This window comes from Vulpes vulpes, chromosome 1, assembly GCF_048418805.1.
Source record: "Vulpes vulpes isolate BD-2025 chromosome 1, VulVul3, whole genome shotgun sequence".
In the NCBI taxonomy this organism is placed as follows: Eukaryota; Metazoa; Chordata; class Mammalia; order Carnivora; family Canidae; genus Vulpes; species Vulpes vulpes.
The window spans coordinates 1,426,348-1,441,462 of NC_132780.1; the positions used below are offsets into that span (position 1 = coordinate 1,426,348).

General features: G+C 59.6%; 1 protein-coding gene across 9 annotated transcripts in view; it reads left to right on the plus strand.

The window, feature by feature from the left end:
• ZNF536 (zinc finger protein 536) overlaps positions 1-15,115 on the plus strand; it is a 432,650-nt gene that overhangs the window by 115,211 nt on the left and 302,324 nt on the right. The gene's annotated exons all lie outside the window — the stretch shown is intronic.

Here is a 15,115-nt window from a genome sequence, read left to right on the forward strand (position 1 = left end):
GCGCGGGCTGTGGCGGGGCCCCTGCCTCGCGTGGTCTCGTAGGAGAAAACATTTGCAGCACCAGGGTTGGAAGTTTTCCCTGTTTTTTTTTTTTTTTCCTCCCCCCTTTATTTGAGTTAGAAAGTGTTGATTTCACACCGTGGAGAGTGTTTCCCGTCAGCGTCGCGGGGAAGGGGGGTGCCCCGAGCTGAGAGGTGGTGGCTGCGGTCAGGCGGGGACCTCAGCGGGGCCCGGGGTCCCCTCCAGCCCCAGGTGGGCGTGGGGGGGGGTGCAGGGCCGACGGCTCCCGGGCCCTGGGCCTGCAGACTGAGCCGTTTGGCTAGTTCCCTCCCCAGCATATCACAGGCAGAGCAATTTTTGGTTCCAGAGCCGTTTGGTTGGGAAAACAAGCCTGCGATTGCCAGTAAGGTTTGGAATCCGCCTGCCAGATAAGGGAATGTCTGTGAAGACTATTTTCCCTCTTGGGAGGCAAAACACAGATGGGGGAGTTAGGAGTCTTACAATATTTAGCTGCTACATTGATGGTAGGAATCCTGCCGCGTGGATGCTCACGGTTCCCGAGAGCCCCGCGCGCCGCCGCCCAGGGCCTCAGGCTGGGGACACGGCCGGGGCTGCTCCGCCCCGCGGAGCCCGGGCACCCGCTTCTTCTGGAGTGTTCCGTGCCCCGCGCCTCTCAAGCGGGGGCGGAGAGGCTGCAAGGGTGCCGGCCGTCGTTGCCCTCGGCCCGGCCTGGGAGTGATGGTGATGACCAGGTCGTGGGGGGCAAGCTGGGGCCGCCGCGCTGAGCCGGGCTGCTGGTGCGCGTGGACACGGCCATCCTTCCGGGCCTTTCTCAGACTCCGTAGAGAACAGGCCACGCACCAGCCTCAGCGGGGTTTCTGCCGTGGGAGCAGGCCCTGGGCCTCCTGGAAGGGCAGGAACAACGATGCCACGTTCTTGGGGTTGGCCGCGAGAAGGCGGGGGGCTTTCCTGCGTGCGCAGTGCAAGTCTGGCAGCGACTTTAGGGTCCTGCATGTGAACCGGAAGAAGGATGCGCAACCTTATACCCAAGAGGAAATTCCGGGCCCTGGAGACCAGGAAGGAGGACGGGTCTTGGAGACGGGGCCGCCTCCTTCCCGACGTCCAGCCTCAGCACACGGGACCCCGGGTCCTGGTGGGCTCCTTCCCCGAGGAGCCTGGGGCCACCCCGATCCCCTCCCAGTCCTTTGACACGGATGCTCGACGCTCCGAGTGTCGTGTGAGATGCTCCACAAGCGCAGCTTTGGGACACACGGGCGGCCACACAAGCCCGAGGTGACCCATCAGCCACCGAACCTCTCACACGCGTCACAAAATGACTTCATCTCCCACCGCGGCGTGGATTTCCGGAGGCTCCCCCGCGAGGGGTGGAGGGGAGGCCGCGCAGAGGGCGGTGGGTCCCAGAGGCCACAGGGCTTGCCTCCCGCTGACACGGTGGCCCCAAGTGTCTCGGGATTATTTTGATCACCGCCACCGAGTCCCCGGCAGCTGGCTGCTGTTGTTGGTTCCATTTTCCAGGTGTGGAAACAAGCTCTGTGCCCCTTAGGTGCGTGAGTCGTGGGGCCAGGAAGCCGTGAACAAGGCAACCGAGGCTGAGCTGATGCCAGATAGCGGGAAGGGCCGTGAGGAAGCTCTGCTGGGGTGGGGGGGTGCTGTACTTGAGCGGGCTGGGGGTTGGGATGGTCCCCCCCGAGGAAGGCGCCTTGGACCGAGAGCTCTGACGGACCCGGAGCACCAGCCAGGTGAGGGTCTGCGGGAGGAGCATTCCCAGCAGAGGGACAGCAAGTGCAAAGGCCCTGTGGTCGGGGGAGAATTTGGCATGTCCAGGGGACAGATTATAGGCCAGTGAGGCCAGAGCACCATGAGCTCAGGGGGCAGGGTAGGCGGGTGGGAGGGCCCGGGGCGTCATGGCTCTGTAGGGGGCTGCGGTGAGGGCGCCGTCCGTATTGCCAGCGGCCAGAGGAGGGGCCTTGAGAAGCCCACCTTGCGGGGGGCCCTGGGGGTGGGGCCAGAATTCCATAAAGGCCGTGAACCCACTCTTGGCTGCTTAGGGGGTGTCGGGGTGACGTGTGCTCAGCGGGGAGTTGGGACCGTAGGCCCTGGGGTACGGGAAGGGGAGCGGCCGTCGGGGCCGCCTGGAGCTCCGCGTGCCCCTCAGCCGTGGGTCGGGCGGGGTCGCAGGCGAAGGCTCTGGGGGCTCCCTTTGGCTCGGGAGCTGGGTCCACCTGAGCTCGCAGGCACCTGCTGCGCTTGTGCGTCCTGAGCCCTGTGCTCGGCGTCCTGCTGACCCCGGGGCAGTGGGGTGGGTCGGGTCACGGCCTCGCCTCATCCCCGGTGCGCCGTGGGCCCCGAACCCAGGCTGCCAGGAGCCTTTGCCATCCGCGCTGCCTTAGTTTCCCAAGTCGGAGACCCAGGACCCCCCCCGCCCGGGGCGCACGGGCGGCCCCTCGGCGGCTGGGTGGCCCTGGGCCATACTGTGTGCGTGGCGGCCCCCGCGGCGGCCGGCAGGGGTCGGCGGTCATCCAGGGTGGGTGGCCCGGCCCTGGCACCCGTGCAGCCTGTAACCGTTAGGGCAGATGGCACCTTGGCTTTGAGCGCCCGCGTGGACGCGGACCACGTGCACGCCGCTTCCACACGTCCTGGGAGGCAGGGCTTGCCGAGCCCGAGGCCTGCCTGGCTGTGCCGTCGGCCGACGCTGGGGACACAGCAACGCCGTGGGGCCCTGACACCAGCACGGGGGCCGGGGCTGCCCCTCAGGTGTTCCGATAGGGCCCATTTCAGGGCTTCAGGCCTCAGGAGGTGCTGACGGCAGCTCAGCCAGGGCAGGGCTGGGGCTGTGCCCCCGAGGGGCCTCCCGAGGCAGGGGACCCCTAGGCAGGCGGTGGCGCAGCCTCTGTGTCCTGGACGGGCCTCGGCTCCAACCCCAGGGCAGGGTCTAGGTGGTGAATGCACGACCCCGGGTGTGGACGGAGCGGGCTGGGGAGCGCGGAGCCTCAGCTCTGGTCACTGCAGCCACCTGGGGGTCTGCGCAGACTTCTTTCCGGGTCTTCATACTTTTTATGGAAAGAAAAGTTTTTAAAAAAATCCATCCAGTTTTTTTTTTTTTTTAATATGAACAACTAATGTAAGTTTTAACGACCTTTCAGCCAATGCCGGGGTCTGCAGGCTTGTGGCCTGGGCGGAGCTGCGGCCTGCACAGGTGGGTGCAAGCACGCGTGGCCTGCCCCCGCCCCCCCAGGCTGCCCGCGGGACAGTCCAGGCTCGGGGCAGGCATGGTGTGCGGGGAACCCGGCCCTCGCAGGCCCCGTCCCCTCTCGGTTCTGGTGCTCCCTTACTGCGGGGGCGGGGGCGGTTCCTGGCTGTGCGGGGTCATTGGGCCCAGAGGAGCAGGTGGGGGGGGGTGGGATGCCCCTCTGCCAGCCTCTGCCAGCCTCTGCCAGCCTCCGCGTCCCATCCGCGTCCGCCGACGCCTGAGCTATCGGGTGCCCACCGCATCTGATACGGGGACGCGGTGACGGGCGAGGTCGATTCCTGCCCCCCGGGGGGAGCGGTGATAGGACCCCGCTCCCTTCCTCCTCACTGTTGGGGTGCAAGGCCCCGGCCTGCTGAGCCTTGATGGGTCTGTGTGAGCCCGCTGCCCCGCCTCTGCTCCCCTGTGTTTGCGGAGGGGCAGTCCTGACCCGCACCCGCTTGCCGGGAGCGCCGGGCTGCAGCTGGCCGCGGGTGGCCGGCGTCGGCCCTGGCACGAGGGGAAGGACAAGGTGCTTCCTGCCCTGGGAGGCCAGCTGGTGGGCAGGCCTGTCCCTCCCGCAGATGTGCCCCGTGTCCTCAGCCGGGGAGGCGAGCGGGTCTGCGGAGAGGGCGCGGACCCCCACCCAGCCACCAGGCTTCTGTCAGGGCCTCCCTGGGGTGCGCGAGGGGGAGCGGGGGCGGCTCCGGCCTCACTTCCTGTTGGCCCCTGCCCGGCTGCCTTCATCCCGTCCACATGCAACATGGAGTTTGTGTGTGTGTAATATTATTTGTTTTTATTTCTGTAATCCCTTTATTGTTTGCACAACTGCTGTCAGACTGTTGCCTGAAAGTATCACAGGATAATTGCAGAACGCCTGCATAAGTAATTTCTTATGAAATCGGGCCTTGTCTGCATATAAAATTGTTTTTCGTTGCTGCATACACGGACTTCATTATATGGAGGCTGTTTACCGGGCTCGCACCTTCCCCACAGGCCACAGAGACGGGAGGGCCTGACACTGGCAAATAATGAAACACACCTTTATTCTTTTCCGGTCAGACGACATTTCTGGAGGGCGGCCGCCGGGCCCGACGTGGTCAGGGGAGCCTGGCCCCTGAAGGAGCAGAGGCTGCCGGTCAGGTGGGGGAGGCCGGGACCAGGTGTGGGAGGCTGGGGGACCAGGTGGGGGAGGCTGCAGGTCAGGTGGAGGAGGCTGGGGGCCAGGTGGGGGAGGCTGGGGTCAGGTGGGGTAGGCCGGGGCCAGGTGTGGGAGGCTGGGGGACCAGGTGGGGGAGGCTGCAGGTCAGGTGGGGGAGGCTAGGGGTCAGATGGGGGAGTCTAGAGGTCAGATGGGGGAGTCTAGAGGTCAGATAGAGGAGGCTGGGATCAGGTGGGAGGCTAGGGGTCAGATGGAGGAGGCTGTGGGCCAGGTGTGGGAGGCTGGGGGACCAGGTTGGGGAGGCTGCAGATCAGGTGGGGGAGGCTGCAGGTCAGGTGGGGGAGGCTAGGGGTCAGATGGAGGAGGCTGAGACCAGGTGAAGGAGGCTGGGGGTCAGTTGGGGGAGGCTGGGGGTCAGGTCGGGGAGGCTAGGTGTCAGGTGGGGGAGGCTAGGGACCAGGTGGGGGAGGCTGGGGACCAGGTTGGGGAGGCTGCAGGTCAGGTGGGGGAGGCTGCAGGTCAGGTGGGGGAGGCTACGGGTCAGATGGAGGAGGCTGGGACCACGTGGGGGAGGCTGGGTTCAGGTGGGGGAGGATAGGGGTCAGATGGAAGAGGCTTCAGGTCAGGTGGGGGAGGCTGGGTCCAGGTGGGGGAGGCTGGGTTCAGGTGGGGGAGGCTGGGGACCAGGTGGGGGAGGCTGGGTCCAGGTGGGGGAGGCTGGGGACCATGTAGGGGAGGCTAGGTGTCAGGTGGGGGAGGCTAGGGGTCAGATGGAGGAGGCTGAGACTAGGTGAAGGAGGCTGGGGGTCAGGTTGGGGAGGCTGGGGTCAGATGGAGGAAGCTAGGGACCAGGTAGGGGAGGCTGGGGACCAGGTAGGGGGCTGGCTGTCAGGTGGGGGAGGCTAGGGGTCAGATGGAGGAGGCTGCGGGCCAGGTGGGGCCTCACCCAAACCTCCCCGGCCTCCCTGGCCTCCCTGGCCTCAGGGCAAGGCAGGCCAGCGGCTAATCCCGAGCGCGGGCCCGGCAGCTCTTCCGCCCGCATTTCTGTGATATTAATGGTGTGTGGTAGTGAAAGAAATGTGTTTTATTCTCGAGTCTAACCCTGCTGTTATCAAAGTAACTTCCAGCTTATTAGCGACAAAGGACTTTTCTCCTCTCGGCTGCCCTGTTCGCCAGGGCTTCCTGAATTAAACTGCTGCTTCCTGTCCTTGATATGCACGACCACATCTGGGCAGCCCGATCCCAGCCCCGCTGCCTAATAACAATCACCTTCCCCTTCAGTGTCTGTTGATTGTTTCTAATTCTCTCTGACAGATAGTGCCTGACAACTCGCCGGCTCTTCCCTCCCTCCGTGACCTGGAGTTACTCACAGCACTTATAGAGTCTGTCATTTTTAATATTTGATTTCATTTTAAGTTATGTGTTTTACTGAGAAGATGAAACCAAAAAAAAAAGGGGACTTGTAATGGAACATAAATTTAACCCTTCTTGCCACCCGGCACCAGCCCGAGCCAGCCTCCCCTGCCTCTGGGTGCTGGTTTCTCCCTCCACGCAGTTGTGCTGCTGGGGCTGCTCGGGCTGCTGGGGCTACTGGGGCTGCTGGGAGCCAATGGGGCTGCTGGGGTTATTGGGGCTGCTGGGGCCACTGGGGCTATTGGGGCTGCTGGGGCTGCTGGGGTTAGTGGGGCTGCTGGGGCTACTGGGGCTACCAGAGCTATTGGGGCTATTGGGGTTGCTGGGGCCATTGAGGCTGCTGGGGCTGGTGAGGCTGCTGGGGCCACTGGGGCCATTGGGGTTGCTGGGGCTGGTGAGGCTGCTGGGGCCACTGGGGCTATTGGGGCTGCTGCTTCTCTCCTCTCCTCTCCTCTCCTCTCCTCTCCTCTCCTCTCCTCTCCTCTCCTCTCCTCTCCTCTCCTCTTCCTTCCTCCTTTCTCTCTTCCCATCTGGCTTTCTTTCTTTCATTTCTGGAAACAAAAGCTTCGTGTCACATTCTTTCCCTTTAAGGGCGCTGGGCTGGTTTGCGGGGCGACTCACGGCTCTTTCTGCTTTGCAACCAGGTTGTACCAGAAGGACCTTCCGGGGGCTCCGCGCAGGTGAGGGAGTCAGGGCCGAGGCCTGGAGGAGTCTGAGTGCCCAGCTTCCATCCAGGTGTCACAACGAGCGTGTGATCCTTCTTCCTGGAGATGCTCCCCCTGTGTGAGCTGGCCGCGGGGAAAGGCCGCACGTCCTGGGCCCGAGTGGGGCCTTCCCACGAGCGGAGACCAGGCCGGACGGGCGTTTCCATGTGCCATGTCCCTCGGCATGTGCCCCGGCATCTGCCTCGCGGGGCCGGCGTCCCCCGGGCAGGGCGGGCATCCCACGTCACTCCAGGGGCCACTGCGCCATGACTCTGCCTTTGTTTGCCCCCAGACAAAGGCTCCTGTGTCCCCTTTGGCCCTTCAGAGGTTGAGAGCTGCGAGGCTGTGCATTAGGTCAGCTTTGCAAATAGACACCACGGAGCTGAGGAGAGAGGCGCGTGGACCCACGGCACCTCCCCTGCGCGGCTGGCCTGGCCTGGATGTGCGTCCGCCCCATGCAGCGGCGGCGGGTGCCCGCAGAAACGCGGGAGGAGGGACCTGGGGCGCATCTCAGTTAAAAAAGGGATCCCCCTCCCGCTGCCCCGGGGCCAGGTGGCCCTGTGACCCACGCTCGTCCCCAGCGTGTGAGCTGTCGCTGTCAGGGCCCTGCGCTTGCAGAGCCGCGGGCCAAGTGCCCCTGTGACACCTCCCGTGACACCTCCGGCTGCAGCTGTGCCTGGAGCAGAGGCGTGCCAGTCCTCGGGATGAGCCAGGCGCTTTCCTAGGGGCAGAGGGAGACGAGAACCCGCTTCCAAGTGTCCTCTGGTAGAGACCGTCTGCTGGGGGCCGGGCAACACAGGCTGGCTCCCTGGGAGGCCTCTCTGCAGGGAGCTCCGGGCTCGGCTGCCAGAGAAGCAGAGGGACTGCAGTTGGGGCTGGATCCGCTGCCCACGGGCGGACATTCTAGCTGCTTCCCTGCTGTTCTGCTGCTCCGGGTCCAGGCCTCGTGGACCAAGGGCCTGCGCGGGCCAGCGTGTGCGACTTGTCCCAGCTCCTTCCGGGACGACTCTTTCCCTGGGGAGTGTCCGTCACCAAGCCTAACGACCCTTCCAGAGCCCCGGTTCTCCCCTGTCCGCGGGCACCGAGGGTGAACTGAGTGGAGACGCCTCTCCTCTCCACGGCCCCAGGCCTCCCGTCACCCCTCTTCTGTAAGGGGCGAGAAAGCCACGAGCGCCCCTCTCCTGATTTTGCAGGGCTGCGTGTGTGTTTTGAGACCCTCGTCTTTGTGTTTCGGGGATGCAGGTTAAAATTAAAAAGGGAGATTACGTCCTGCGCCCCAGGAAGTAAAGTGGGCACCGTCCTTTTAACGTGATGTAGGAAATAGCTGCGTAGAGGATGGTGCGCGGCCTGTTAGATAAGGACAGGATGGCTCGTCTCTTCCGCTGACCCAGGTGGTCTTTACGGGGTACGGTAACGGGCCAGGTGGGAGAGAAAAGAGGAAGAGGAAAGTGTCTTGACCTTGCTTCCATCCTGGGCCTTCCCTGGCATGTGTGTGTGTGTGTGTGCGTGTGCGCGACACAGGCGTCCGGAGAGGTTGGCAGTGACGCGATTCCTGCGGTCGGGACCGTCTCATCTCTGCCTCGCCTCCGCGAAGTTGGGCTCCCCGGATCCAGGGCCATGAAGGAGAACACAGACAGAGGCCCAGGGCCACCCGCCCTTCTGCTTTTAGGACAGTTGAAACAGGATTTGAAAGAAGGTTCTGGCGTAGCCTCCAGGCCAAGGCCAATTTATGCTCTTACTCCCCCTCACGGTGGCCGGTTGGGCCACGACCAGTCACGGCCCTAGAGTCTGAGAGCTGACTTCAGCGGAAGACTTTGCTCTGGATCTTGTGCGACAAGGGCCCCCGCCTATTCCCGGGGAGCTCTGGGTTGGCAGCTGGAGGACCCGCGTGTAGTATTGCGCGTCTCGTCCCCCATAATCCAGATTTTCCATGGAGTTCGCCTGGGGAACGGCATGTTCAGTTGGGATGTGAGCCTGGACGGCCCTCAAGGGTCCTGCTTCCCCAGGAGGTGGCCTAACCAGGGTTGCCCATCAGCGTGGCCCCAACGACCGTCCCCAGGGCTCGCAGACCCCGAGCCGACCAGGATCTGCCTGCAGGGGCGTAGGGCACGTCACCCTTCCGTGTAGTTTGCGCCAAGGGGAATGTGCAGAGCCCGGGCACCCGGACTGCCGCCCTCCGGAGCGCGAGGGGCGCAGACACAGGCAGCCGAAGAGCCACAGTGAGAACATGACCAGGGCCGCCTCCGAGATGAAACAGGGAGAGGGGGCGATGCGAATGGGACGTTGACCCACGGAGAAAGGAGCACATCCCCGGCGCTCGTGGGCTCCACGCTGATGCCCCTTTAGGAAGGGGGAGTGGGACACTGGGGGGGCCCAGGGAGGGCGCAGGGGGAGCTGGTGCCGGGGCTGGGCCTTGGGGCCCCAGAAGATTTTCATAAATAGAGGTGAGGGGAAGGCAGGAGGGGAGCCGCTGGCGGAGGGCAGGAGTTTGTGCCTGGTGGGGGTGCTGTGCCCTGTTCTGGGGAGAGGAGGTTCCAGGGGAGGCTGGGGTCACGGGGGGCGGGGCTGCTCCCGAGTGCTGGAATTTCGGGTACAGGTTGGTGCAAGGGGTGCTGCGGGGAGGAGCTGCTGGGGCCGGAGGCTGGGTGCTGACCTGGGGGGGCGCCGGCCTGGGGCAGCATGCCTGGTATCCTTCTCTTGGCTGGGACTGGCGGTGACCTCAGAACGACAGGGGAGTGCAGAGACAGCCTAGGTTTGGGGTGTCCTGACTGGGCCCGGCTTGCCACGGTCCGCAGGCCAGGGCCGTGAACCGTCCCCCGCGAGCTGGCCCTTTTAAAAGCAGCCACGGTAATAATAATAATAATAATAATAATAATCGAGAGAGGATTGCTTTCTAAGAGCCCCACACCCACGTTCATCGGGGTTATACCTGCTCTTTGCACACGTGGACCCAAGGTGCACCCCCGGGGGCCAGGGGTCTGTGCCCACGTCCAGAGCGGGCGTGAGCCCCGGGCCGTGGGCGGGTTCATCAGCTCTGCTGCTTATACTTCGATTTCAAGAGTAAAATGTTAGTTTGTTCAGCTCTCTGCCTTGTGCCTTGATCACAGTGTGAAAGTGTTGGCCCAGCTTAGCTTCCTGGTCAGAGGGTCAAGACCCATGGCTTTTAAACATGCTTATGTGAAACCCAAACATTTGTGACCACTGGTGATCTTGGAATCGAGGCACAACTTATGAAACGAGCACGTAATGATCTTGTTTATTCGGGGTATAAATAGAGTTCATGCATTTAAAAATTTTTCTTCCTGATAAGGACTTCAGCCAGCTTTGCTTCTCCCTCTGTCTCTCTCTCCCTTGTCTCTTCCTCCCTCTATTTCTTTGTCCTCGCCTTTCAAAAGGGAGGGATTTGCGGGGGCTGCTGGGGCCCCTCCTGGAAGAGGCAGGGCCACCCGTGGGTCTTGTCCTTGGAGCACTCCCTGCTTCCCATGCAGCTTTGGCGGGGTGGGGAGGGAATGCGTGGCCAGGGAGGAGGGCCTGGGGGCGCGTGGACATGTCCTTGCCACCTCCACGACCCCGCGGAGGGGCTACGGAGGCACAGCGGCCTCTGACAGCCCAGCTGGGGACCAGAGCCAGCAGAGCAAGGCCACCTGTGGATGAGACCTTCCAGGCCCTTCCGGGGCAGTGGTGGGGGGGGGCAGAGTTTATGCAGAGAATGACCCCTTGACTCTCGGCCACACACTTTCATCATTCAGACAGTTCTTTGGTTTTTTGAAAAGATTTCATTTATTTACTTATTTGAGAGAGAGAAAGAGTGAGCACAAGCGGAGGGGCGGGGGAGGAGCAGAGGGAGAGGGACAAGCCGACTCCCTGCTGAGCACAGAGCCTGATGCAGGGATCCATCCCAGGACGGTGAGATCATGGCCTGAGCTGAAATCAAGAGTCAGACGCTCAACTGATGGAGCCACCCAGGCGCCACTTTTTTAATTTTTACCATATCGAGTACTTAATGTAGATGGACTTAATCTTTTGTTTTTAAAGGGCACACTTCTTTTACTTAAATGTTATATTTAGATTTGTTCTAAATAATACTGTCTATGAAATCCCTGGTTGGATGTGCCAGTTATGTATTTTTCATAGCAAATACTGAAATAATTATGTAAGTGTTCATTTTTTTTAAAGGATTTTTTCCATGTATTTCCTAAAATCATCTTGTGTGTCTGAGTGGTCTGTGGGCAAGCCTTTGGGAATCACTGTGTGATCTCATGTCCTGCCTTCAAGATCCCTGGTTGTTGTTTAACCATGTGCTGCTCTGGGCATATCTGATGCAGTCATTGGTTGCTGGGCTGTGCTTTCTGACTTTTCCCTACCAGACCGCAAGGTTCTTGAGAGTAGGCACCATGCTCTTCAGTGTCCGCCAAAGTGAGCTGGCTGATTGTCATTCTATCTGTCTGTCCATCCACCTATCTGTCCGTCCATCCATCCATCCATCCATCCATCCATCCATCCATCCACTCATCCGTCCATCCATCCACCCACCCATCCACCTATCTGTCCATCCATCCACTCATCCATCCATCTACCCATCTGTCCATCCATCCACCCATCTGTCCATCCATCCACCCACCCATCCACCCATCTGTCCATCCATCCACTCATCCATCCATCTACCCATCTGTCCATCCACCCACCCATCTGTCTTTCCATCCACTCATCCATCCATCCATGCACTCATCCATCCATGCACTCATCCATCCATCCATCCACCCACCCATCCACCCATCTGTCCATCCATCCACTCATCCATCCACCCACCCACCCATCTGTCCACCATCCACCCACCCATCCACCCATCTGTCCATCCATCCACTCATCCATCCATCCACTCATCCATCCATCACCCATCTGTCCATCCATCCACTCATCCATCCACCCACCCACCCATCTGTCCACCATCCACCCACCCATCCACCCATCTGTCCATCAATCCACTCATCCATCCATCCATCCATCCATCCATCCCCCCATCCACCCACCCATCCCCCCACCCATCTGTTCATCCATTCATCCATCCATCCATCTATCCTTCCATCCATCCATCCACCCACCCACCCACCCATCCATTCACCTATTCATCCATCTTTTATCTTCTATCCATCTATCTGTCCATCCTCTACTTCTGTCCGTCTATCTCTCCATCACCTATTTCCTATCTATTCACCCACCCAGTCCCCCATCCATTTCTATTTCTCCATCAGCTGTGTCTATGAAGCTATCATTTGACCATGTATCTATGATCTAATCTATCATCTACTAATTCTCCTCCCTCCCTCCTTCCTTTTATCCTGCTTGATGAGCCAGGCGCTGTCTTAGGCCCTGGGAATATAGCAGAAAACAAAACAAAGTCTCTGCTTTTGTGTAGCAGTCGTTCTTGTTGGAGGAGGCAAGCAATCAACAAGTAAACAAATAGAAGAAACTGGAGAACGATCTATAGGGACACATGCCATGCAGAGTATAAAAATGGGGGGATCTGAGGCAAAGACAGCAGGCCTAGCTGAGAGAGATGTCAGGGAGGTCCCTCCGGGGAGGGGACATGGACCTCTAAAGAGCCAACTCAGAGCCTGTGCGGAGGGGGCAGCTGCTGGACAGAGGCTCAGAGGCAGGGGTGGTCTTGGTGGGTCAGGTGCAGGGAGAAAATTCAGACAGAAGGTAGAGAATTTAATTCCGACTTTAACAAAGATGAGTTTTTCCGTTTCTCACTTCCTAGGGGCTACAGCCCCTTTTCCACTTCTTCCCTTCTTCCTCACCTCGGAGAAGCCCCTGTGTCAAATCCCTTGTGTGGAGGCAATCCAGAAGCAGTGCCCTGTTGCTCCCCTGCAGGGTTGGAGGGCGGCTGGGGAGCACACCACGAAGAGGCTACCGCTGACATGCTAATATTTCATTTTAATCTTGAGTGCCAGGTTACTTTCCAAATGAAGTGTCTCAGGCAGGGCTCTAACTTACATGAAATAAAAGAGTTTAATGCTAATTAAATATCATCTGACTACTGAAGCCATATTTATTGATGGTCTAAAAGAACATCATCGAGGTGGATGGACTTGGAACGTGTCTCGCTAGAAACGCACCCACCAGACTCGCAATTCAGGCTCCTATGGCCCCACGCGAGACAAGGCCTGGGACGCGTGGGGGTGGGAATGTGGGGCGGCCCATCTGCTTTCTCCGTCAGGTGCGTGGATTGGCGCCTTTAATGCGTATTTGAGTCAGGAGCTCTGGGGTGTTGCCCACACGGCTCGCTCTTAACCAGACCAGGAAGGGCCCGCAGTGCGGGACCAGCCAGGCGCCAGGTGGCCAGAGTCTAGAACAGACCAGGGATGAGTGCCCCCCCCACCCTGGCCCCGCCACCTCCTGCCCCATCCTCCGCTTGCTCCTCCCTTTGTCCCGGTCCTTCCTTCCCATCCCTCCCATCCCGGCCGCGCCGTGGCTCTCCAGGGTTGGCAAAGTTTTCCACCACGGGCCTTGGCCCCGGGTGTGTGATCCGCGCATGCCCCCGGACCTCTGCGTCAGCCTCCTCCTACATGTGTGCCTCCAGGGTTGACAGCTTCTCCCGGCCGGGGTCGGGAGCGGCCTTACCTACCAACCCCCCGCAAAGAGGGCCTCGCCTGGGGTGCAGCGGGCTTCCCGGCCCGTCTCGGTGGAGCGTGGTGGGGGCGGCCTGGGGCGGGAAGTCCTGCTCTTGCACCCACCTCCAGCTCCCTTGACTGTGCTCTCCCTTTGCCCCGAAGGGCACAGGCCCGGGCTGCAGGGGCAGGAGCATCCCCACCCGCAGGCGAGCTGGGCCCCGGCCGGGGATGGACGTGGGCTCCGCGGGCTGTCCGTGGGAGTGTGGGCTGCGTCGCGAGGCGCGTGCATTGCTCCGGGGAAGTCAGGGATGCGAATTTTCGCACGGAACTCGGGTCGATGTTTGCAAGTTGACAACTCGGGGGTGTTTCCCTTAAACCTCCGCGTGAGTGCGTGTGTTGGGATTTGGCAAGTAGGCCCCGGGAGGCTCTGGTGTGCCCCAGTTCTTGGGGCTGACCCCCCAGATCCTGCGGGGGGGGGGGGGCCTGGGGTCCAAGGAGGGAGCTGCTCAAGGTGCAGGTGGTCGGGGGGAGAGAGTTCCGGGGACCCGGAATCCTTTCTGGAAGAGCAGCCCCGCTGTGGCCCTGAGGCCTCCGTACCCGCGTGTCTGCATCCACCTATAATTAGCGCCTGAAATTTCTAATTGAACTGCCGAAGCAAGTAAATTTAGCAAACTTCTTGTGAAGTGTTACCCCACCGTCTCCCTCCAACTGTCCGCGCAGACAGCCGTACCACCTTGCTCGCCGGGGCCTTCTGCAGCTGAAGCTGCTTATGTGTGCTGTCTGGCAGCCACGCAGACATCCCATTTATGTGATCTATAATGAGTTTATTAGTGTTTCAGTGCCTCGTTGCTATTAAGTTTTATCAGTTTCAGCTTCAAGAGCACAAGGTTAAATTTTCAATAGAGTTTTCGCAAAGTTTAAGTGGGATTGTTAAAAATATGTCCAAATGGTGGAACCGTGTATTTAGTTTGAAGATATTATTTCCGCCCGCTAAAGGATTTTGATCTCTTATTTATAAATTTAACACTTTTCTGATGCTCACAAAGGCAGCACAGGGCTCCTGCTTTATTTCCGGAAGCCGAACGTGAACGCGTTAAGGGGAGAGGAGCCAGCTGAGGCTGGTGCAGGTTGAGCCTGACCCACCGTCATCGCGTAGCCCCTCACGCTGCTCTCATGGTCTCGGGGTGCGGTTAGGACAGGCTGTTGCCTTGACCTGGTTAGTAAACATGATGAGGGAAGGGGGAACATTCGCCCACAAATTACAAAGGGGTGGGTTATGATGTTATTTTTTTCACGCTACCATAAGATAAGCGGGTTTTCCGATGAAAATAGGCGTGGACATAATTGAATATGATTTACCTGGATCCCTCCTGTAATTCTTGAGCAATTTTTTTCTTTTTCTTTTTTTTTTTCTTCTTTCTTTCTTTCTTTTTTTTTCTTTTAGGAAACCAATTCAGGAGTTTCTTTGGTGGCTGTAATCAGAATAAAGTGCTTCCACTTTTAGGTTAAGAGAAAGGAAAAAAAAAAAAAACTCCAGTAATAGGCTGAGCTGCTATTATGGAAAGTTTATTATTATTGGTATATAAGCTAGCTGGGGGCTTAAGCACAGAGCAGTTGGATAATTTAGCTAGCTCCTGGATCCAATTAAAAAAAATCTATGTTGTGTCCACAGTGGGGGATGGCCATAGCTGAGGAAGCACTCTGTCGTAGACAGTGACACACCTGTGGCATTCTCTCAGTTATACGCAGTTTGGGACGCAGAACACTCTAAATCCTCTCATTACTGCCTTAGAGAAGACAGACACTTCAAGCAGTTCTCCATTTATCTGAGATTACCAGTTAAACTCGTTAAAAAGCAACTATGGCTTGTTCACTCAATTGGCTGTTGGGAAGATTTCGTGTTCTTGAGCGACAGTGTGGCTTTGATTAGTGGAGTGCTATACTTTTTAGGGGAGACCTTTTCTAACTTAATTTA